The 25,601-nt window shown below is 39.8% G+C and overlaps 1 protein-coding gene and 2 pseudogenes across 1 annotated transcript in view; all 3 read left to right on the top strand.

Annotated features, from left to right (window-relative positions):
* Positions 1 to 25,601, top strand: part of RIPOR2 (RHO family interacting cell polarization regulator 2) — a 301,690-nt gene that overhangs the window by 93,837 nt on the left and 182,252 nt on the right. The gene's annotated exons all lie outside the window — the stretch shown is intronic.
* On the top strand, positions 8,348 to 8,447 carry LOC126058244 (uncharacterized; annotated as a pseudogene).
* On the top strand, positions 9,684 to 10,323 carry LOC126076547 (potassium voltage-gated channel subfamily E member 3-like; annotated as a pseudogene).

Below are 25,601 nucleotides of genomic sequence, written 5' to 3'. Positions count from 1 at the left end.
AGGTAGCTTCTAGAAGCTGGAAAAGGCAAGAAAACCGATTCTTGCCTGCAGCCTCAAGAAAGACTGCAGCCCTGGCAACACCTTGGCTTTAGCCCAGTAAGATGTATTTGGACTTCTGACCTCCAGAACTGCAAGACACTGTTGCTTTAACCCACTAAATTTGTGGTAAATTTTCACACCAGCAACAAAATCTAATACACCCTCTTTCTTGGAAGGCAAAGATGCTCACTAGTACTCCCTCTTCCTTAAGACTTCTCCTTCTCTTTCTCTTTTCCTTCCTCTAAAGAGAGATTCCAAACTTCAGAAGGCTTGTTCTGTCACCTTGATAGAAATATTTACCACAGAAACATTTCTTATCCTGTAGAGCCATTCGACTCTGCCCTACTTGTGTTTATTAAGTAGTAAATTTAAATATACACAGTTGGATATGTAACCATCTTTCTCTCATTAATGTTGGCTTTTTAGAAAGCATTTCAGGTTTTGTTTTTGTTCACATTAGCATTTTGTTTTATTTTACTATTTCCAGTTAATTTTTTTAACTGAAAACATATAAAAGGAAAGTTAAATCTCTCATAATCTCACTGTTGAAAAAAATTGTCTAAAGATAATTTAGCCATCCCAAGGTTTAATAGAGCCTCCTTCACCCCAAATCCACCCCATACAAGACTGGAATCCCAAAGGATTCACCCTCAATGTAAGACTAGACTGGAAATGAACCAGCTCCCTGATTGCACCCCACCATTGAGGAATACAAGGAACTATGTTAAACCTCGCAACTGAGAGAAAGAAGGAAGAAAAACAAGAATTTGGAGCCAGAAGCTGGCCCTCAAAAGGGTTAGCAGAGCAAATTTGCAACACCTTGATGGTCTGAAATACCTTAAGCCAAAAAATTAATTTATAAGAGTCCCAAACTGATCGTGACTTGAGGTACCTGACAAAAATTAAGTTCTGAAGGACCTACCTTTGTCCAAAGCCTCAAATAATTTCTATAAATAAAACTCCAGGAAAATTCACCTGTAGTTTGGCGTTGAAAAACAAACTAAACACGTGGAAAGAAGGCATCATAAGAAATAATCACAGATGCTACAGAGAAAGACATGCAAGGACTTCATGTAATAAAATTATCAGACCCACACCAGAAAATGGCTATGCGTAATATGCTTAAAGAAACAGGTAACCTTGAAAATATGAGCAGGAAACCAGAGACTATAAAAAATAACTCACAAATTTGACAAAGAATCAAATAGTACTTTTAGAAATGAAAAATATAATAATGGAAAAACTCACTGTATTTAACAACAGACCAGGCACTGCTGAAAACAGAATGGGTGAAATGGAAAGTGGATCTAAAGACATTAAGAATGCACCTCAGAGAGACAAAGAAATAGAAAATATGAAGGAGAAGTTAAAGGACGTGGAGGACAGAGTAAGAAGATCTAACGTCTATCTCATTGGAGTCCCAGAAGGAAAATAAACTAGAACAAAGACAATATCCAGGAAAAAAGAACTCTCAAATCTTAAAACTAAAACAATAAAAACCCAATTAAAAAATAAGCAAAAGATTTGAACATATACTTCACCAAAGATATATGGATAGCAAATAAATGCATGAAAAGATGTTCAACATCACTACTCACTAGGAAAATTAAAGCCAAGATGAGATATCACTACATATCTATTAACCCATTGCCCTCAAGTCAGTTCATCTCTTTTTGACCCCATGTGTTTCAGATTAGAACTGCGCTCCTTGGGGTTTTCAATGGCTGTAATCTTACAGGGGAGCCCTGGTGGTGCAGTGGTTAAAGCGCTCAGATGCTAACTGAAAAGTCAAAGGTTTGAACCCACCAGCTGCTCTGCAGGAGAAAGATGGGGTAGTCTGCTTCTGTAAAGATTACAGCCTTGGCGTGATCTTTAAGGAAGCAGACTGCCCCATCTTTCTCCCTCAGAGCGGCTGGTGGGTTCAAACTGCTGACCTTTTGGTTACCAGCTGAGTGCTTTAACCACTGCACTACCAGGGCTGCTTCTGCCTCCTTAGGGCTTGCTAAAATATTGGAGACACAGAATGCTGCAACTTCTTCTAGACAGTTTGTTGTTGTTGTTAGGTGCCATTGAGTCGGTTCCGACTCATAGCGACTGTATGCACAACAGAACAAAACACTGCCCGGTCCTGCACCATCCTCCCAATCGTTGTTATGCTTGAGCCCATTGTTGCAGCCTCTATGTCAATCCATCTTGTTGAGGGTCTTCCTCTTTTTTGCTGACTCTCTACTTTAGCAAGTGTGAGGTCCTTCTCCACGGACTGATCTCCCCTGATAATATGTCCAAAGTATGTGAGACATTTGGGGGTGTTGAAAGAGAGAACAAGCATCTGACACTATCCAGACAAAAGAAAAATAATTTCTAATGGTGGAAGTGCAAGCAGGGGGTGAGAGCTAGCCAGTTCCCTGCCTGTTTTGGAAGTGCTGTTTCCTGACTTCATGATGCCCCATCCATGTCTGGGTTATTGATTTCAGCTCCCCAAGACTAGCTCTCCATCACCTTGCCCTGCCTTCAGAGGGAAGAGCTAGTTGAGCACTCAGTGAATCTTAATAAAAAATGGAAATGGCTTTCCCCCTTCATTTTGATTAACATTATGTATACATTTCTGGCATAATGGGTAATTAAATGAGTTCCTTTGCCATCACAACGTTCTCAGAAATAATTTATGGTTTTGTTTCATTATGTGAAGGCTTTTTGGGGTGGTACTGAAGTTTCATCATAAATATTTCCAAGGAGTGAAAAAAAAGATTACAGCCTTGGAAACCCTATGGGGCAGCTCTACTCTGTCCTATGGCGTCGCTATGGTATGGTGATCTTATAGAAGTAGATCAACAGGCCTTTCTCCTGTGGTGCTGCTAAGTGGATTAAAACCACTAACCTTTCAGTAAGTAGCTGAGCAAAAACTGTTTTTGAAACCTAGGGACCTACATACCTATTAAAACCAGTACATACCTATTAGAACAGCTAAAATAAAAAATACCGATATACCAAATGCTGGTGAGGATGTGAATAAACTAGATTTCTCATGCATTGCTGGTAGAGATGTAAAATGGTACAGCCACTCTGGAAATTATTTTGCCAGTTTCTTTAAAAACTAAACGTACATTTATTGTATAACCCAACAATCGTACTCCTCAACATTTATTCCAGATAAATTAGCATTTACATCCACACAAAAGCCTGTACACAAATGTTCATAGCAGCTTTGTTTGTAATAGCCAAGAACTGGAAACAACCAAAACGTCCCTTAATAGGTGAATGGTAAAACAAACTATGGTACATCCATACCACAGGATACTTGTTGTTGTTACCATCAAGTCGATTCCAACTCATGGCAACCCTGTGTGTTACAGAATAGAACTGCTCCATAGGGTTTTCTTGTTTGGAATTTTAATGGAACCAGATCACCAGGTCTTTCTTTGTGGTACCGCTGGTGGGTTCAAACCACCAATTTTTAGGTTAGCAGTCAAGCACAGACCACAAACTACTCAGCAATAAAAAGGAAATAACTATTGATATATGCAACAACATCAATGGATCTCAAGAACATTGTGATGAGTAAAAAAAAGCCACTCTCAAAAGGGTACATGCTGTATGGGTCCATTTATATATATTTTCAAAAAATACATTATAAATATATAACAGATTAGTGGTTGCAGGGATTAGGGATATTAGTAGGGGTAGCACAAGGGAGATTTTTGTGGTAATGAAGTATTTCTCTATCTTTGTTTTGGTTTTGGTTTTTATAGTTGCTTTAATACTGCCTGGAAACCCTGGTGGCATAGTGATTAAGTGTTACAGCTGCTAACCAAAAGGTTGGCAGTTTGAATCCACCAGGTGCCCCTCGGAAACTCTGTGGGGCAGTTCTACTCTGTCCTATAGGGTCACTATGAGTCGGAATTGACTCGACGGCAACAGGTTTCTAATACTGCCAACCCCGAAAAAACTGGAAGATGCTTTGCTTTAGCCAAACTGGCTTCATCTCAGTTCTTCAAATGTGCCAAACTGCCATCCTGGCAGGTGTGGCAGGAAGATACTGCTGACACCGAGGTCGTGAGGGATCCAAAGTTCAGCTTTCAGCAAGGAGTTCTCTTCCTTCTTGCCTGTATTTAGCCTGCAGATTTGGGCACTTCTAATACACCATGTATCCCCCCAGCCCATATAGTATTTCACTGGTTTCTTTTTCCCCCACATTTCAACAGCTCAGAAATTGGGATGAGTTTTACAATCTATTTCTGTTTCTTGATTGTGGTGGTAGTTACAGAAATCTACACATGTAATAAGATGGCGTAGAAATACACACACACATTGTACCAATGTCGGTTTCCTGTTTTTGATACCGTGCTGTGGTTGGGGGAAATTGAGTGAAGGGTACATGGGATCTCTTTGTGCTATTCTTGCAACTTCCTGTGAACCTATCATTATCCCAAAATTTAAAGTTTTTTTTTTTTTAAACATAAAGTATGAGAATTTTCCCCAACAGATGAAAGACACAGATTTTACCCAAGGAGCTAAATGAATCCCAAGGAGGATAAATACACACACATGCACAAAAACATTTGCTGTTGTTAGGTGCCGTCCAGTCAGTTCCAACTCATAGCGACCTTAAGTAAAACATAATGAAACACTCCCCAGCCCTGCACCATCCTCATAATCATTGTTATGTTTGATCCCATTGTCGCAGCCACTGTGTCAATCCATCTCATTGAGGGTCTTCCTCTTTTTTCCTGACTTCCTTCTTTACCAAGCATGATGTCCTTCTCTAGGGACTGGTCCCTCCTGATAACATATCTAAAATACATGAGATGAAGTCCCACCATCCTTAACTCTAAGGAGCATTCTGGCTATACTTCTCAGACAGATTTATTCACTCTTCTGGCAGTCCGTGGAATATTCAGTATTCTTTGCCACCATCATAATTCATATGCATCAATTCTTCTTGATCTTCCTTATTCATTGTCCAGCTTTCGAATGTATATGAGGCAACTGAAAATACCATGGTGTGGGCCAGGCATAACTTAGACCTCAAAGTGACATCTTTGCTTTTTAAGATTTGAAACAGGTCTTTTGCAGAAGATTTGCCCAATGCAATACGATGTTTGCTTTCCTGACTGCTGCTTCCAAGGAAGCAGTCCTGGAAAATGATTGTGGATCCAAGGAAAATGAAATCCTTGACAACTTCAATCTTTTCTCTATTTATCATGATATTGCTCACTGGTCCAGTTGTGAAGATTTTTGTTTTCTCCATGCTGAGGCATAATCCATACTGAATGCTGTGGTCCTTGAGCCTCATCAGTAAGTGCTCTAAATCCTCCTTACTTTCAGCAAGCAAGGCTGTATCATCTGCGTACAGGGCTAGATTATGCAATAAGGAAGGTACACATGGGCCCAATTGTGCCTCCCACCAATCTGCAGTGCGTAATTTCACCTGTCCCCCACTACAATCAAAGATGCGGTGAAACCCATGTGATACTGCTCACCACAGATTAGCAAGTAAATGCAATTAAGCCCGTGCATACCTTGCTCAATGCAAGCTGGTACATACGGCATTTACCAGTTAATCTGCCACTGTGCCTATTCTAGGTTGTTAATGAGTCTTCCTCCAATCCTGATGCCACACTCCTCCTCATATAGTCCAGCTGCTGGGGTTATTTGCTCAGCATGCAGATTGAACAAGTATGGTGAAAGGATACAACCCTGACAAACACTTTTCCTGATTTTAAATCACATAGTATCCCCTTGTTCTGTTCAAATGACTGCCTCCTGGTCCATGCACAGGTTCTGCATGAGCACAACCAAGTGTTCTGATATTCCCATTCTTTGCTATAATTTGTTATGACCCACACAGTTGAATGCCTTTGCATAGTCAATAAAATACAGGTCAATGTCTTTCTGGTATTCTCTACTTTCAGACAAGCTCAATCTGACATCAGTAATGATATTCATCAACACATACATATACCTTTTTTTTTTGACCAAAATGGGACTGTGCTATACATAACACTTCCGCAGCTTGCTTTTTCTCATAACAGTACAAGTTCCATGAGAGATTTTTTTATTATCTTCTCAGAAAAATACCTTACATAATGGGAAGTCAAAGATAGTTTGAATATGTATGTGTGTGTTTCATAAATGGTTTTGAAGCTGACAACTAAAAGGTTCTTGCCCAGCAGACTAGCGAATCTGAAGCCAGCCAGATGCGGGGTTGGAAGAACAGACTTATTCACAGTTTGCAAACTGGGAGGCAGACAGGGACTCGTGACCTAAGGCTGCCAGCTCCCTAAACTAAAGCAGATTTGCTCCCTATATAGGCAGTAACATACATATTCATGAACAGTGAGGGGAGGATCTTCAGTCCTTCCATGACTGTGCAGTCCGCAAAATTTTTGTGAATGAGTTTTTGCGCACGGCTCTAAATACACTGCACACAACCCGAAAAAAAAGGCGACAGCTTGCTACTGCCATTTGGAGTTGGTGTGCCTGCGCCTCGGCCTCCTGCCAGGAGAAGAGAGGAAACCTGGGGAATCAATCAATCATGGTGAGGTGGTGTAAAAGTTGTAACAAAAATGTAATAAGTGTAGACTTTTTTGAAAAACAACTATTATGGGATGGTCAATAACCCTCTACCCTCCTCAGCTGCACAGTATTCTATTTTATTTTACATTTAATGTGAGGACTTTTCTGGAGATTTGAACCATCCCAAAATTTATATAAAAAGAATAAGCGTTGTCTTTTCCTCTAGTTGCTAGGTGTGGGGGTATTTGCTGAGTACCAACCTCTGTAGTGCGGACTGGAAAACTGGCATGAAGAATACAGGCATTCTCTGTGGAGGTCTCCACAGCCAATCAAAGAAAGGGTTAAATGCAGGAGGACTAGATAATTCTGGCCCCAGTGGGATTTGTAACTCATTTTTCTCCACCTGAACTAAACCAAAACAAAGATATTTTGAGTCATTCTTCCATTTCCAGACCACTGAATCTCAAGAGAGACCTCAAATAAATCCAGGTACTGACTCTCTGTGCTAGTAAAGAGTAACAGGTGTACTCCATTCTCTAAATTATGAGTTTTGAATTTCAAAAGAACTAATTTGGCCAGGAAGATTTATATCACCTTTTTACATACACCAATCAAAAATCTCCTTTTTTAGGTATCGTCATTGTCGTTTTTGGCTGCCATTGAGTCAACTCCAACTCACGGCAACAAAACATTGTACAGCGTCATCCTCACCGTCATCAAGGACAGACATGTTCAGGTCCATCCTTGCAGCTATTGCATTAATCCATTTGGCCGAGGGTCTCCCTTGCCCTGGATGGCCCTCTGCTTCACTCAGCATGATCCTCCCCCAGCGACTGATCCCCCCGATGAAGTGTCCAAAGCAAGCAAGTGGACAATGTTCTGTTATGATCCATAAGGTTTTCATTGGCTAATTTTCAGAAGTAGATCACCAGGTCCTTCTTCCTAGTCTGTCTTAGTCTGGAAGCTCTGCTGGAACCTGTCCACTGTGGGTGACCCTGCTGGTATTTGAAATACCGGTGGCATAGCTTCCAGCATTACAGCAACATGCTAGCTACCACAGGACAACAAACTGACAGGGCTGGGTTTTAGGGATAAGCTACTGCTTTTCAAATGCTACTCTTTAATCAACTAAAAGCGTAAAACCTCTGAAAGTAAACAAACATGAAGTTTCTTTTCTCCCACCTCTCCCAAGCAATACATATCTCCATGAAAAACAAATGAAAAGATGGACTGTGAAAGAAAGGTATATGTTCTTGAGATGAATGGCTTCCTTTTAATAATGAATGTGCCTCTTGGAATGTTGGATGGATTAGTGATTGCAGAGTTCTTTAAAATCCACAGCTGTATATATGCATATTAGTATTAGTATATACTAGTATCTGAAACATTTAATGAATTAATATTCTTCGCTTAGTATTGTCTTTCAAATCTGCCCCTTTCTTTTCATTCCCACTACTCCTATCCTAGACCCAGACTTCATCATCTCTTCTAACGAGTCACCCCTGCCTCCAACCTCTCTCACCTAAACCCATAATCTATGTCGCAGGAAGAGCAGTCTTCTTAAAATAGTTTTTTACTTATTGCTACTGCAAGTCCTTCAATGGCCACACGAAACCTATAATTTTTTGACCGGGCAACTTGTTCAAGCAGCAAAGCAGTAAACTGAAAAGGATTCCAATTGCAAGATATTCCTGTACTCTGATGTTCAGGGTCATGACCACACTATGCAGTCACATATCCCACTGCCACACCCCTACGGGAACCCAATGCCTCAAAGGCCAGTTAGCATCATGTGCCGTAGCACATATACTAAAATTGGAATGATACAGAGAAGATGAGCATGGCCCCTGCACAGGGATGACATGCAAATTCATGAAGACGTAGGTATTTTTGAGGCAGGATGGAAGGCAGGAAGGGACAGGAGCTGGTTGAACGGACAAGGGAAACCCAGGGGGGAGGGGGAGTGTGCTGTTACATTGTGGGGATTGCAACTAGTGTCACATAGCAATATGTGTATAAATTTTTGAATGAGAGATTGACCTGAGCTGTAAACTTTCACCTAAAGCACAATAAAAAAAGAAAAAATGCTTGGAACATTTTAGAGAGTAGCCTGTGCCCTACAAAAAAAAAAAAAAACCAAAGCAGTTTCTGATCAAATCAATTCCAACTCATAGTGACCCCAGGCATGTCAGAGTAGAACTGTGACCCGCAAGGTTTTCAATGGCTGTTTTTCTGGAAGTAGATTGCCAGGCCTTTCTTCTGAGGTGCCTCTGGGTAGATTCAAACCACCACGCTTTCAATTAGCAGCCGAACACATAGCCATTTGCGGCACCCAGGACTCTGTGCCATGCAGTAAGCACAAAATAAGTCCAATTCATGGATTCTGTGTCTGCAAGTTCACCTACCTACTAACATTTATTTGTAACCCCAAAATCAGTACTCCTGGTGCTTTCTTAATCATTCTCGGACATGCACAGAGCAGTGAAAAACTCCCAGCTGAGGTCCAAAAAGGTTGATTCCCTATTCACTAATTCAGTGCTGGATGGGGAGAGAGAATAGAGCATTACTACTGCTGGCTCAACAGTTAAGCCCTCCGCTGCTAACCAAAAGTTCGGCAGTTCAAGCCCAGCCAGAGAAAGACCTGGCGACCTGCTCACGTAAAGATTAAACCCCAAACCAAACCCACTACCGTCGAGTCAATTCCGACTCATAGCGACCCTATAGGACAGAGTAGAACTGCACCACAGAGTTTCCAAGGAGCACCTGGAGGATTCAAACTGCCGACCTCTTGGTTTGCAGCCATAGCACTTAACCACTAAGGCCACCAGCGTTTCCCCCGTAAATATTACAGCCTAGAAAACCCTATGTGGGAGTTCTACACTGTTCTGTAGGGTCGCTACGAGTAGAAATCAGCTCGACAGCACCCAACAACAAACACTGCAAATAACGAGCCCTGACTATAGGGATTTTTGTTACTCAATGCTGTATCCTCGGTGCCTATGACAGTGCTCAGCCCATAGATAAGGAAACCGAAGGTTGGAGAGGTTAAGTGATTTGCCCCAAAGCATGCCCATCGTAAGAGTCTCGGCTAGAATTCCAGTCTATTTTTTCTTTCGGAGCCTGCACTCTTGACCACCAAGTTATACGGTTTCCAGGAGACGAGAGGTCACAGGGTGGTGCTGGGTGCCAGCTGCATGCTGCAGGGCACAGTGCCCTGACAACCTCAGAGCATAGGGCACAGTGTCCAGTGGAGCAAACAGGCACCCCCTTGGAGTGTGCCTAGAGGCGGCTCCTGAAATCAAGTCTGAGAGCCCAGATGTGCTCAGAGACATCCTTAAGAGGCTGAAGGGCTGAGAAGCCTTAGGGCTATGCCTACTCAGAGCCAGAGAATTTTCCTGCTGTTTGAGCATCTTCCGATTTTTCTTTTACCTCAATCCCTGTTGCTATGGAGACCACCAGTGGGACTGAGACATGGTACAAGAGTCTGCAGGCTGTACTGAAGGCCCTCCACAGCAACTTGTTCTGCCAGCCAGGGCCGGGCCAGGCAACCAGACTGAGCAGTGGCAAGCCAGGCCACCTGTCTGTGATGACAACTCCTACGTGTACATTCTCTTTGTCAGGTTTCTGTTTGCTGCCACAGTGGGCAGCCTCACTCTGGAATACACCCACTCCCACAAAGTGGACAAGTGCAGTGACCGCTACCATCTGTATTTCAAGAACCACGTTTCTATGATCTGATGTTCAGAGGCCGAGAATGGCACTAGATCAAGGCATGTGAGGCTTGTCTTCTGAGACCTCCAGAACTCAGATGTAGACCACATCGGGTCTCAGTGTCCCTGTCTGTGGGATCAGTATGAAGCCGTGCTAAGGGAGATCATCGTGGGGGTGAGAGGAGAGGGGCTGACAGAGCCGGGCCTTGTGGATAAGAATTTTTTCCAGGCAAAGATAGCCTTTATAGACAGTGGGAGCCCCTGAACAAACATAGAAATAGCAAAGGAGAATGACCAATGACAAGTCCAGTGGTGGGGTGTTGGGGGGGTGAGGGTTGGAGGAAAAAGAGGAGGATGTTGTAGTGGAAGGAAATGAAACAAAAAGATGCACCGAGGACATTTTTTTATGTTGTCTTCAACAGCCATGAGAAGCAGCAGTGCTTATTCTATGTCACAAATTACATTTTTTGCTCACAAATTTACTTTATATTCATTCACATTTTATATTTTTCAACACATTTAACATCTGTGATTTTACCCTCCTGTAAAGTAACCAGGACAAGTGCCATTCTACCCATTTGGGCCTAAGTGGCTCCATGATTGGAACCCAGGCCTCTGGCCTCCATACCCGGTGCTTTCCAAAACTCTTGTAGGGCCTGGTGCTTATGCAATTCTGTGGAGCCTCTTTAAGAAAAATAATTTTAAAATTTTCTTCCTTTTGTAAATATTAAAAAAACATATCGCCCATGTTAATGTGGCCAGGGCCCGTCCTAGGGTCTTAGAAAGGACCCCATGCAAGTGTGGAGCCGTGAATGTTAAACCTGACTAGCTCCATGGTTCGCTCACCTCTTGAGCTATCCTGTTACAGTGCCCAGCCTAAACCAGACCACGTGACTTTACTACCTCCAGGACAGTCTCTCCCATTTTGATTGAGTTTTGGTTGTGAAAAATTCTCCTGATACCAAGTTGAAATCTGCATCTTTGAAGCGTCCACCCATTGCTTATAGGCCAAAAAAAAAAAAACAAACTTGTTGCCATCGAGCCGATTCCAACTCATAGCGATCCTAGAGGGTAGACTAGAACTGCCCCACAGGGTTTCCAAGGACCGCCTTGTGGAATTGAACTGCTGACCTTTTGGTTAGCAGCTGAACTCTTAACCACCACACCCCAGGGTTTCCGTTGCTCATAGAAGATGATGTTAAGAGAAGCAGAGTGTGACATGCAGGTTCATGGTTCAGTGGAAAGAGAATCAGCCCTGGTTCTACCATTAAAGTGGTATGTGACCTTGGGCTGGACACCTCCTATTTCTGGTCCTTTGCGCTCTTCTGTACAATGAAATAGGTAGACTTGAAAGTCTCTAAGGGCCCTACCAGCTCTGACATTCTAGGCTTCCTGTATAATAGGTTGAACTGTAAGAAACTGTTGTTTTTGCAGGTCCAAAACAGGTAAATATCAGTAGTCTCACATGACTCAGCCTAATTCATGCAGTGTGGCAAGTGAAGACTTTACAAGCCACTTGCTCCAAATCCCAGACCAGCACTTCTCATTGTTCTCTGTCAGATTTCAATTTAAGGGATCTCCATGGGGTTCCGGAAAGGCCCCATTGAAACATACATATTTGTGCATAGCAAAAGCTCTGAAAGAATGTTTGAATAGTGAATATCTCTGAGAAATAGAATTATGGATGACTTGCTCTTTTGACTTTATGCATTTATGTAATATTTGATTTATTTAATCATAAGTATGTTACTTGCAGAATAAGGAAAAAAAGAAAAATGATTTCTCCTTTGAAAAAAAGAAAAATGAGTGCCTACGTGTTTCCTGAATGGAGGACTACAAAACACTCTTGCTCTCCTCAGCGGTCATGTTGACTCCCTGCCAATCTGTGCGGAGCCCTCTGTGTCTGCTTGCCCTTCCTCACCTGTACTTGAGGGAGGAGGTGGAGACCTGCTTAAGGAGATGTGACATATGGGAAAAAAATGGATTCAGAAGTCTACAGATGTATGGGGGTTTAGACGCCACCCGGTGCTAACAACCAAATAAAATGTGGAATGCAAAAAATTACTGTATATCTGTTTCCTCCCCTGACACAGTGCTTTTCACATAACAGGGATTCCATAAATGTTGACCAAAGTGCTTACTAACATATCTTGAAAATTTTCACTTCAGGTCCTTTTCACACGATGTTCACCTGGCCTGGATTACCCTTTTCTCCAAAAGTATTCCCCCAACTGCTTATCTATTCAAAACGTTCTCTTCCTCCTCTGAATTTTTATGTTGTTTTTTTTTTTTTAACTGTCTGTAAAACTTGTTGGCAGTGATTGTATCCTGTCTTGTAAACTTATCTCTTTTATGTGTCTTGTTTCTCCAGCAACACAGTAAATCCATTGAGAATGGACCATGTTTGCCTTATGGTTCTTTGTGTCCCCAACAGGGACTAACATGGCACCTTGCCCAGAGCTGACTCTCCTTAAATGTTTGCTGATGGATAAGTAGGAACAAAAGCAGCTAGAAAAGGACAAACCAGCCAAGACTCATTGTCGTCGAGTTGATTCTGACTTATAGTGACCCTATAGGACAGAGTAGAACCACCCTATAGTATTTCCAAGGAGTGCCTGGTGGATTTGAACTGTCAACTTTTTGGTCAGCAGCCAAGCTCTTAACAACTGCAGCACGAGGGCGTCAGAAAAGAACACAGTATCCCCTAATTTCCACCTCGCCTCTTCTCCTGCTTTAGTGTGTCCAGCCCTTCACTCTTAGGACTTTGAGGAGAGAAAGAGATTGGGAGCTGGAGGTTAAATGCATGCATCCCCTTAAAGTTTCCTTTGTTTCTCTTCCACATCTGGTTCTTACAGTATAGTGGGAGTGTCTGAAATGAGTTAACTGTATCCTTTTCTTAAGATTCAAGGAAACTAGTGTTATGGATTGAATGGTGCCCCTGAGAATATACTTTGGAATCCTAACCCCTATCCCTGTGGGTGCCATGGTGGTTAAGAACTACAGCTGCTAACCAAAAGGTTGGCAGTTCAGTTCCACCAGGCCCTTCTTGGAAGTACTATGGGGAAGTTCTACTCTGCCTATAGGGTCATTATGAGTTGGAATTGACTCGACGGCAGTGGGTTTCTTTTTTTTTTTTAAATACCTGTGAGTCTAATCCCATTTGGGAATAGAGTTCTTTGTTATATTAATGAGGGTATATCAGTGTATGGTGTATCTTAAACCTACTCACTTTTTTTTTAATTTTTAAAAAATTTTGTGTTTTAGGTGAAAGTTTACGGCACAAATTAGTTTCTCATTTAAAAAGTTATGTGCAAATTGTTTTGTGACATTGATTGCAATCCTTGTAATGTGTCAGCACTCTCCCCCTTTCCACCCTGGGTTCCACATGTCCATTTGTCCAATTTGCCTGTCCCTTCCTGCTCTCTCTTCTTTGCCTTTGGGCGGGTGTTGCCCATTGGGTCTTATATACTTGATTGAACTAAGAAGCACATTCCTCATGTTATTGTTTATTTTATAGGGCTTTTCTACTCTTTGGCTGAAAGATGGACTTCAAGAATGGCTTCAGTTCTGAGTTAGCAGGGTGTCCAGGGTTCCTCCAGCCTGTCTGTCAGACCAGTAAGTCTGGTCTTTCTGTGTGTGCGTGAATTTAAATTTTGTTCTACATTTTTCTGCCGCTCTGTCCAGGACCATCTATTGCAATCCCTATCAGAGCTGTTGGTTGTAGTAGCTGGGCACCGTCTAGTTCTTCTGGGCTCAGGCTGATGGAAGCTATTGTTCATGTGGTACCTTAGTCCTTTGGACTGATACTTTTCTTGTGTTTTGGGGTTTCTTCATTCTCCTTGGCTCCAAACATGATGGGACCAATTGATGTTTTTTAGGTGTCTGCTCGCAAGCTTTTTAGACCTCAGATGCTACTCACTAAATAGGAAGCTTCTATGACTTTACCTCGGTCAAGTTGTGCTGACTTCCTGTATATCATATGTTGTCTTTCCCTTCACCAAAGTTAACACTTGTCTGCTATCTAGTTAGTGATTTCCTCTGTCTATCCCTCCCCTCCCTTATAACCATCAAAGTTTTTTTTTTCTGCATGTAAACCTTTTCTTGAGTTTTTATAGTAGTGGTCTCGTATAGCGTTTGTCCTTTTGTGACTGACTTATTTTACTCAGCATAATGCCCTCCAGATTCATCCATGCTGTGAGATGTTTCGTGGATTCATCATTGTTCTTTATTGTTGTGTAGTATTCCACCGTGTGTATATACCACAGTTTATGTATTCATTTATCTGTTAATGGGTACTTAGGTTGCTTCCACATTTTTACTATTATGAATAGTGCTACAGTGAACATGGGTGTGCATATATCTATTTGTGTGATGGCTCTTATTTCTCTAAGATATATTCCTAGGAGTGGGATTGCTGGATCGTATGGTATTTCTATTTCTAGCTTTTAAAGGAAGCACCATATCATTTTCCATAGTGGTTGCACCATGTTTACATTCCCACCAGCAGTGCATAAAAGCTCCAAACTCCCTGCAACCTCTCCAACATTTGTTATTTTCTGATTTTTTTTTTTTTTTAATTAGTACCAGTAATGTCAGGGTGAAATGGTATCTCATTGTAGTTTTGATTTCCATTTCTCTGGTGGGTAATGGGAAACCCTGGTGGTGTAGTGGTTAAGTGCTACAGCTGCCAATCAAAAGGCTGGCAATTTGAATCCCACAGGCACTCCTTGGAAACCCTATAGGTCAGTTCTACTCTGTCTTCTAGAGTGGCTATGAGTTGGAATCGACCCAAGCAGTGGGTTTAATGGCTAATGATAGAGAACATTTCCTCATGTGTCTGATAGCTACCTGGATGTCGTCTTTGGTGAAGTGTCTGTTCATATACTTTGCCCATTTTTTAACTGGGTTATTTGTCTTTTTGTTATCGAGGTGTTGAAGTATTCTATAGATTTTAAAAATTACACCTTTGTCAGATATGACTTAGCTAAAAATTTTCTCCCAGTCTGTAGGTTCTCTTTTTACTCTGTTGATGAAGTCTTTTGACGAGCGTGTTTAATTTTTACGAGCTCCCAGTTATCTAGTTTATCTTCTGATGTTTGTATATTGTTAGTTATGGCTTGTATCCTATTTAAGCCATGTATTAGGGCCCCTAGCATTGTCCCTATTTTTTTTTCCTTTATTGTTTTAGGTTTTATATTTAGGCCTTCAATCCATTTTGAGTTACTTCCTGTGTATGGTATGATGTATGGGTTCTGTTTCATTTTTTTTACAGATGAATATGCAGTTTTGCCAGCACCATTTGTTAAAGAGACTGTCTTTTCCCCCTTTGTTAAAAATCAGCTGACCATGGTGAATAGATTTATGTCTGGGTTCTCAATTTTGTTCCATTGGTCTGTGTATCTGTCATAGTACAAGTACCAGGCAGTTTTGACTACATGACTCTATAGTAGGTTCTGAGATCATGTAGTGCGAGCCGTCCTACTTTGTTCTTCTTCTTCAGTAATGCTTTGCTTATCTGGGCCCTTTTTCCTTTCCATATAAAGTTGGTGATTAGTTTTTCCATCTTGTTGAAGAATGCTGTTGGTATTCAGATCTGGATTGCACTGTATCTGTTGATCACTTTGGGTAGAATTAACATTTTCACTCTATTGAGTCTTTCTGTCTGTGTGCATGGTATAAAAACCCATTTATGTAGCTCACTTTTGGTTTCTTGCAGTAGTGTGTTGTAGTTTTCTTTGTATAGGTCTTTTACGTCCCCGGTTAGATTTATTCCTAAGTCTTCAATCTTTTTAGGGGCGGGGCACTGGTTAAGTGTTCAGCTACTAACCAAAACATTGGCAATTTGAATACACCAGGTGCTCCTTGGAAACTCTATGAGGCAGTTCTGCTCTGTCCTATAGGGTCGCTATGAGTCGGAATAGACGGAAACAAGCTTGAGTTATTATTATTATTAATGATATTTTTTCCTGATTTCCTTTTCAGTGTTTCCTTTGTTAGTGTATAGGAATCCAACTGATTTATTTATGTTGATCTTGCATCCTGCTACTCTCCTGAATCTTTCTATTAGTTCCAGTAGTTTTCTTATGGAATCTTAGGAATTCTCTGTGTATAGGATCATGTCATACTCAAACAGGGATAGTTTACCTCTTCCTTTCCAATTTGCATGCCCTTTATTTCTTTTTCTTGCCTTATTGCTCTAGCTAGGACTTCCACCACAGTGTTAAATAGGAATGGTGATAAAGGGCATCTTTGTCTTGTTCCCGTTCCCAGGGGCAATGTTTTCAGCCTTTCTCCAATGAGATTGAAGTTGGCTGTTGATTTTGTATAGATGTCCTTTATTATGTTCATGAATTTCTCTTCTATTCCTATTTTATTGAGAGTTTTTATCAACAATGTGTGTTGGAGTTTATCAAATGCCTTTTCTGCATCAATTGAGATGATCATGTGATTCTTTTCTTTGTTCTATTTACGTGGTGGATTACATTGATTTTCTAATGTTGAATCATCCTTGCATCCCTGGTATGAATCCCACTTGGTCATGTTGTGTTATTTTTTTAAGATGATGCTGAATTCTATTGGCTAGAATTTTGTTTAAATTTTTTGGATCTGTAGTCATGAGAGATATTGGTCTGTAATTTTCTTTCTTTTTTTTTTTTTTTGTGGCGTCTTTGCCTGGCTTTGGTATCAGGGTTACGCTAGCTTCATAGAATGAATTTAGGTGTATTCCTTCTTTTTCTGTGCTCTGAAATAGTTTGAACTTAACTGGTGTGAGCTCTTCTCTTAATGTTTGGTAGAATTCTCCAATGACACCATCCAAACCAGGGCTTTTTTTATTGTTGTTGAAAGTTGCTCTTTTTTTTTTTTTTTAATTACCTCTTCAATCTCTTCTATTGTTATGAGTCTGTTCAGATTTTCTATCTCAGTTTATGTTAGTTTATTTCTAGTGTGTTTCTATTAATTTGTCCATTTCCTCTAGGTTTTGAAATTTGTTGGAGTACAATTTTTCGTAGCATTCTGTTATGAGCCTTTTTATTTGTTAGGTCTGTTGTAATGTCCCCTATCTCATTTCTTATGTGGGTTATTTGCTTCTTTTATTGTTTTTGTTTTTTCAGTTTGGCCAGTGGTTTGTCAATTTTGTTGATCTTTTCAAGAGCAAACTTTTGGTTTCATTGATTCTTTCTATTGTTTTTCTATTCTCTTTTTCATTTATTTCTGCTCTAATCTTTATTATTTCCTTCTAGTGGCGGTGGGCTTCTTTTGGTGTTATTTTTCTATTTGTTTGAGTTGTAGGGCTAACATTTTTATCTTGGCCTGTTCTTTTTTGATGTGTGCATTGATTGCTATAAATTCACCTCTGAGCACTGCTTTTGCTGTGTCCCAAAGGTTTTGGTATAATGTGTTTTCATTCTCATTTCATTCTAGGAAGTTTTATTCCTTTTTTGATTTCTTCTATTACCCAGTTGTTTTTAAGCAAGACGTTATTCAGTTTCCATATATTTGATTTTTTTTTTTCCTGTTACTGATTTCCACTTTTATGGCATTGTGATCAGTAGGAATGCTTTGTATTATTTCAGTGTTTTGGATTTTATTGAGGGTTGCTTTGTAGTCTAAAATGTGGGCTATTCTGGAAAATGCTCCATGTGCATTGTAAAAGAGTGTACATTTTGCTGCTGTTATGCATGTATGAAGTCAAGTTGGTTGATTGTGGCCTTTAGATCTTGTATCTTTGTTGAGTTTCTAAATGTTCTGTCCTTTACCAAGAGTGATGTGTTGAAGTCTCCTACTATTATTGTGGAACTGTCAATTTCTCTTTTCAGTGCTGTTATAGTTTGTTTTATGTATTTTGGAACTCTGTCATCGGGTGTATAGGTATTTATTAAGGTTATGTCTTCTTTGTGGATTGTCCCTTTTATCATTGTATAATGTCCTTCCTTGTCTTTTATGGTGGATTTTGCCTTAAAGTCTATTTTATCTGAGATTAGTATTGCCACTCCTACTCTTTTTTGATTACTTTTCACTTGATATATATTTTTTCCAGCTTTTGATTTTTAATATATTTATGTCTTTGTGACATAAATATATTAAATATATTTATGACAGCATGTTGATGGGTCATTTTTTTTTTAATCCATTCTTCCACTCTCTGTCTCTTTACTTGTCCATTTAAGTCCTTTATATTCAGTGTGATTATCGAAGGTATGAGCTTATTGCTGTCATATTGTGCTTTTCTTGGTGGTGTTGATATTTTCTTTGTTCCTTTGATTTTCTTGTGCTGAGTTCCTTCTTGTTAGGGAATTTTCTTTTTATTTCTTTTGTTATTATAGATTTTGTGTCTTTTTTATTTTGATGAGTAAGTTTAACTTTCTTTGTGGTTTACCTTGAAATTTATTGAACCACACTTTTATTACTTGATATCACCTTGACTTCTTTTCCATTTGAAAGTTCTATACCCACACAATTTTTCCTCATTTTATTGCTTTGACATTTTCATCATTTACAGACTGATGTCTCTGTTTCTCTGTTTTAAAAAAAAAAAGTCTTTTAGCTTTGTTTTATTATTGATCCCTTCATTTGATGCTCAGAGTTCCAGGAATGATGTTTATATCTGTTTTACTTAGTTTTTTGGGTCTTTGCTGCAAAGAAATTGCGTGGCGTGTCTGCCTAGGGTGCCATGTCGTCTCTGCCCCCTCAGAAAACTTTTTTTAAGTCTCTATTCTTTTTCCCCAGATACGAAAATATTCAGTGGATTAGGAAATAACTATGAAAAAGATATTTTGAAGAAATATAAAAGTTTTGTGTTGGCTTTCTAAAACAGTTTTAATTTTAACTGCCATTTTACATTTAAAAGCAGCCCTCTTTTTCTTGGAAATGGATCTAATGGGCATTAATATTGTGCTAAATTAATTTTGAGCTTTGCCAGCATATATCAATCCTTAGATTATTTTCAATTAATATGTATATACAGGTTCTGTTTCTTTACTTAGTATATGTATTTGTATATATTACCATGATTTGAGTACTTCTTATTTAGAGTTTATGTCATTGCACTATAAAACATAGTTCATTTATCTATTTCTGATTCTTGGACATTGAGATATTTTTTCATTTTTTTGACTATTATAAATAACACATCTTTGTGTGTATTGTTTCTTTTCTTCTTCTTTTAGATTACTTCCTTAAATTACTTTCCAAAAGTCATTACTGGCTCAAACTATTAACAGTAATTGGCATGTTGCCACAGTAATCTCAGAAACAACTGATCCAGTTTACAGTACCGCCAACAATGTTATCAGAAGAATTCAAGTATTTGAAAAGTTTCATTTGGCAAATGTATAATACTAAATATTGTGTACTTCTTCACAAGCCTTGAAAACATGTTAAAAATTGGCATTATAACCAGATAAGTTATGCAGTTAAACTATTTTTGTTTCCTGCTCTAGCACAAAAATAACTTCTCCTACATATCTGATAGACACATAAAGTCCTTGGGAAAATTATTAGCTATTTCTGTATTTTTACTTTACTTGTACAGCTAAAATTCACCAAATAGTTCTTCTGTGATAGACTCCAAAACAGAGGGACTTGGAGAGAGTCTGGCTACTTAACACTGAGCTAAAGAGAAAAGGAATTGTATAATCTGGTGTCAGAAAAGAAATCCACCTAATCCAATTCAACTGAAACTTTTGGTAGGTAGTCTGTTTTGGGTGCCTGCCCACTGCTTCTTCTAAAAAAGAAAAAAGCATGTGGATTTGGTTCCTCTCTCTCTCTTTCTCTCTTTTTTATTTTTGTAATTTTGGAAGAGAAGAAAAGTATACAGAACAAATTTAAATTATGGCATGCCGAGACAATTCAGTAAGGGAAAGAATAATGTTTTCAACAAATGGTGCTGGGACTACTGGATATTTACATGCAAAATAATGAATTTGGAGCCCTACCTCAAGCCATATACAAAAATAACCCAAAATGAATTGTAACCTAAATGTAAAAACTACGACTAAAAAATTGCTAGAAGAAAACATAAGAGCAAATTTTTGTGACCTTGAGTTAAGCAAGAACCTCTTAGATATGACACCTAAAGTACAAGCAATAAGAAAAAAATAAATTTGATTTGATTACAATTAAAAATGAGTGTGTGTCAAAGAACACCCTCAAGAAAGTGAAAAGATAACCTACAGAATAGGGGAAAATATTTCCAAATCATATCTCTGACAAGGGACTTGTATCCATAACATATAAAGAACTTACAATTCGACAATAAAAAAATAAATAACCCAATTTAAAAATAGGCAAAGAATTTGAATGGACATTTCCCCAAAGAAGGCAAGTAAATGTCAAATAAACACATGAAAAATTACTCAACATCATTAGTCATTAGAGAAATCCAAGCCAAAACTACAATGAGATATATCACTTCACACCCACTTTTTGTTGTTGTTGTTGGGTGCCATCCAGTCAATTCCGACTCATAGCAACCCCATGTGACAGAGTAGAACTGCCCAATAGAGTTTTCTAAGTTGTAATTTTTATGGGAGCAGATTGCCAGATCTTTCTCCTGTGGAGCCACTGAGTGGGTTCAAACCATCACACTTTCTGTTAGCAGCAGAACGCTTAATCATTACACCACAGAGGCTCCTTCAAACCAAACCAAACCTGTTGCCATCTGACTCATCTGTTGATTCTGACTCATAGCGATTGTATTAGGACAGAGTAGAACTACCCCATAGGGTTTCTAAGGAGTAGATTCAAACTCCCAATCTTTTACTTAGCAGCCAGGCACTGAACCATTGTATCACCAAGTCTCCTTAAAATGGCTAAAATGAAAAAGTCAGACAGTAACAAGTGTTAGCAAGTATGGAGAGAAATTGGAACCTTCATGCATTGCTGGTGGCAATAAAAAACAGTTCAGTCATTTTGAAAAATAGTTTGGAAGTCCCTCAGAATACTATACAGTTATCATATGCAGTGCAATGGTTTTCTCATATATATGATCTTTCTGCCCTTGGGTTTATAATCCTGCCAACAATAATTGGTTGGGCTGCAGCCTGCCCTGTGATTGGTCTATTTTAGGAACCTTGCAGGGATTGGACAGTTTACTATGCAAATAAATTACATAAAACCCTTGCAGAGATTTGCCAATTACTATGCAAATTGGGTAACTGTAGCCTACCGAGGGGATTGGTCAGTTCATGATCTTAGTGGGAGGAGTAGGCTTATAAAAGGGCCAATCTCACAGAGATTGGTGGGGGACTTCATTGCCATCAAGACCAACCTGGAGCAGAGCATATCCTTTGGACCTGAGGTCCCTGCACTGAGAATCTACTAGATACAGAAGACAGAGAGAGCTGTAACACTGACTGAAGACAGCCACAGATGGCATGAGACAGGATAGCCAGTGCAAGACAGCACAGCAGTTTGAGTGGTAGGAACCAGGAGACCAGCGTGAGATGGCTGTGTTGGGTTTCCTGGCCCATGGAGTAAGGTGGCCACGGTGAACCTGCCAGTCCACGGAGCAAGAGAGCTGAGTGCCCTCGGGCAGGAGGCTTGCTGGTGGAATATGGTGCCTCTGGCACTTGTTGATGTAGCCAAAAAGCTATAACACTTGCCTAAGCAGGGCAGAGGCTGAGACCGAGGCCCAGCAACAGAGGCTAGGCCAAGAGTGAAGTCCAATGTGGGCAAGGCCAAGAAGGAGCTGAGAGTGAGAGCTGTCTTGGTTGGAAGCTGTCTTGATTGATGAACTGTATCTTATATCGTTACTTACAAGTTGATTCTGATCCCAAGTTGTAGCCAGTTACTTCCCTAAGAAATCACATAATCGTGAGTGTGTTCTGTGAGTTCTTTGTGGCCATTGCAATGAATTGTCGAACCCAGCAGACAAGTAGGGTGCCATGGGGAGGACAGCTGGTGTCAAAATCGGTAAAAAGGTAGGAGAGTGGAGGTATGTCTGACCTCCATCTGATAAGAATCAGCTTTTGGCTGATCTTGAGTCTCTCTTCTTGGAAATTTAGGTGATTTCTGACACTAATAGATTACACCACATGATCCAATAATTCCACCCCTAGGTATATAATCCAGAGAAATAAAAACATATGTCCACACAAAAACTTGTACATGAATGTTCATGGCAGCATTATTCATAATAGCCAAAAAATGGAAATAACACAGATGTCCATCAACTGATGAATGGGTAAATAAAATGTGGTAGATCCATAAAATGGAATATTATTTAGCCATAAAAGAATTGAAATACTGATACACAGTATAGCAGGGGTGAACTTTGAAAACATTATGCTAAGTGAAAGTAGCAAGTCACAAAAGACTGCATCTGTGGAAAGGGACAATAGAGAAGTTCAATATCATCAGTCAGAACAAGACCAGAAGCTGACTGCAAAATAGACCATCAACTGCTCATATGAAAGTTTAACTTGAAGCTGAAGAAAATTCAGACAAATCCGTGAGAGCCAAAATACGACCTTGAGTATATCCCAAGGATATGAATCTGGAGAGCACGTGAAGAACAGATTTGACACACTGAACACAAATGACCAAAAACCAGACAAGTTGTGGAAGACATCAAGGATGTCATGCATGAAGAAAGCAAAAAGTCATTAAAAAAGAAAGAAAGAAAAGACCAAAATGGATGTCAGAAGAGACTCTGAATTTGCTCTTGCAAATGGAAGAAATGAAGTAAAAAAGCTGAACAGAAGATTTCAAAGGGCTGCTAGAGCAAAGTAAAATATTATAATGAAATGTGCAAAGAGAACAACACGCTCAGCATTTCTTAAGCTGAAAGAACTGAAGAAAAAATTTGAGCCTCTAGTTGCAATATTGGAGGGTTCTATTGGCAAAATATTGAACAATGTGGGTAACATCAAAAGAAGACGGAAGGAATGAATATACAGTCACTGTACCAAAAAGAATTGGTCGACGTTCAACTATTACAGGAGGTAGCATATGATCAAGAACTGATGGTATTGAAGGAAGAAGTACAAGCTGCACTGAAGGTACTGGCAAAAAACAAGGCTCCAAGAATTGACAGAATACCAAACAAGATGTGTCAACAATTGGATGCAATGCTGGAAGTGCTCACTTATCTATGTCAATAAATTTGGAAGACAGCTACCTCACCAAGTGGCTGGAAGAGATCCATATTTGTGCCCATTCCAAAGAGAGGCGATCTAACAGAATGTGAAATTTATCAAACAGTATCATCAATATCACATGCAAGTAAAATTTTGCTGAAGATCACTCAAAAACGGTTGCAGCAGTACATTGATAGGCAACTGCCAGAAATTCAAGGTGGATTCAAAAGAGGATGTGGAATGAGGGATATTATTGCTGATGTCAGATGGATCTTAGCTGAAAGCAGAGAATACCAGAAAGATGTTAACCCATGTTTTATTGGCTATGGGAAAACATTCAACTGTGTGGATCATAACAAGTTATGGATAACATTGTGAAGAATGGGAATTCCAGAACATTCAATTGTGCATGAAGAACCTGTACATAGACCAAGAGACAGTTTTTCCAACAGAACAGGGGGATATTGTATGGTTTAAAATCAGGAAAGATGTATGTCAGGGTTGTATCATTTCACTATACTTATTCAATCTGCATGTTGAGCAGATAATCTGAGAAGCTGCAATATGCAGATGACACAACATAGCTCATTGAAGAGGATTTGAAGAACTTACTGATAAAGACCAAAGACTACACCTTTCAGTATGTATTACACCTCAATATTAAAAAAAAAAAAAAACCTCACAACTGGACCAATAAGCAACATTATGATAACCAAACCCATTGCCATCAAGTCAATTCTGACTCATAGCAAACCTATAGGACAGGGTAGAATTTCCCCATAGGGTTTCCAGTGAGTGCCTGGTGGATTCAAACTTCCACCCTTTTGGTTAGCAGGTGAATGTCATGATAAATGGAGAAGAGACTGAAGTTGTTAAGAATTTCAGTTTACTTAGATCCACAATCAAAGCCCATGGAAGCAGTAGTCAAGAAATCAAAGGATGTATTGCATTGGGCAAATGTGCTGCAAAAGACCTCCTTAAAGTGCAGAAAAACAAAGATGTCACTTTGAGGACTAAAATGTGCCTAATCTAAGCCGTGGTATTTTCAATTGCCTCATGTGCACATGTCATGCATTGAATTGTTTGAATTGTGTCCCCCAAAGATGTGTGTCAATTTGATTAGGCCATGATTTCCGGTATTGTGTGCTTGTCCTCCATTTTGTGGTTGTAATTTTATGTTAAAGAGATTAGGGTGGGATTGTAACACCCTTACCCAGGTCACATCTCTGATCCAATGTAAAGGAAGTTTTCCTGGGGTGTGGCCTGCACCACCTTTTATCTCTCAAGAGATAAAAAGGAACGGGAAGTGAGCAGAGACGGGGGACCTCATACCACCAAGAAAGCAGTGCCAGGAGCGGAGCACGTCCTTTGGACTAGCTCCTAATCTGGTGGAAGATTGATGAGAAGGCCAACAGAGAGAGAAAGGCTTCCCCTGGAGCTGACGCCCTGAATTTGGGCTTTTAGCCTACTTTACTGAGAGGAAATAAATTTCTGTTCATTAAAGCCATCCACATGTGGTATTTCTGTTATAGCAGCACTAGATAACTAAGATAGCATGTGAAAGCTGGACAATGAATAAGGAAGATGGAAGAAGAATTGATGCCTTTGAATTATGGTGTTGGCAAAGAATGTTGAATATACCATGGGCTGCCAGAAGAATGAATAAATCTGTCTTGGAAGAAGCACAACTAGAATGTTCCTTAGAAGCAAGGATGGCAAGACTTCATCTCATGTACTTTGGACAGGTTATTCGAAGGGACTAATCTCTGGAGAAGGACATCATGCTTGGTAAAGTAGAGGGTCAGCAAAAAAGAGGAAGACTGTCCACAAGATGGATTGACACGGTGTCTGCAACCATGGGCTTAAATAGTAACGATTTCAAGGATGGCACAGGACCAGGCAGTGTTTCATTCCGTTGTACATAGGGTTGCTATGAGTTGGAACTGACTCGATGGTACCTAACAACAACTGTATCATTCCATTTATGTGAAATGTCCAGAATAGGCAAATCCATAAAGACAGTAGATGAATGGTTACCTGGATCTGAGGTGAGGTGGAGGCACTGGAATAGGGATTGAACTGTATATGGGGACAGGGTTTCTTTTTGGAAACTGAAAATGTTCTAAAATTACATTGTGGTGATGGTTGCACAACTCTGTGAATATACTAAAAACCACCAGAACTCGAAATTTTAGATGGGTGGTATGTGAAATGTATCTCAGTAAAGTTATCAAAAATGTTTAATTGTATCTAATTC

The sequence above is a fragment of the Elephas maximus genome, chromosome 1 (assembly GCF_024166365.1).
Source record: "Elephas maximus indicus isolate mEleMax1 chromosome 1, mEleMax1 primary haplotype, whole genome shotgun sequence".
Classification (NCBI taxonomy): domain Eukaryota; kingdom Metazoa; phylum Chordata; class Mammalia; order Proboscidea; family Elephantidae; genus Elephas; species Elephas maximus.
This window is presented reverse-complemented; position numbering and strand designations above follow the sequence as displayed.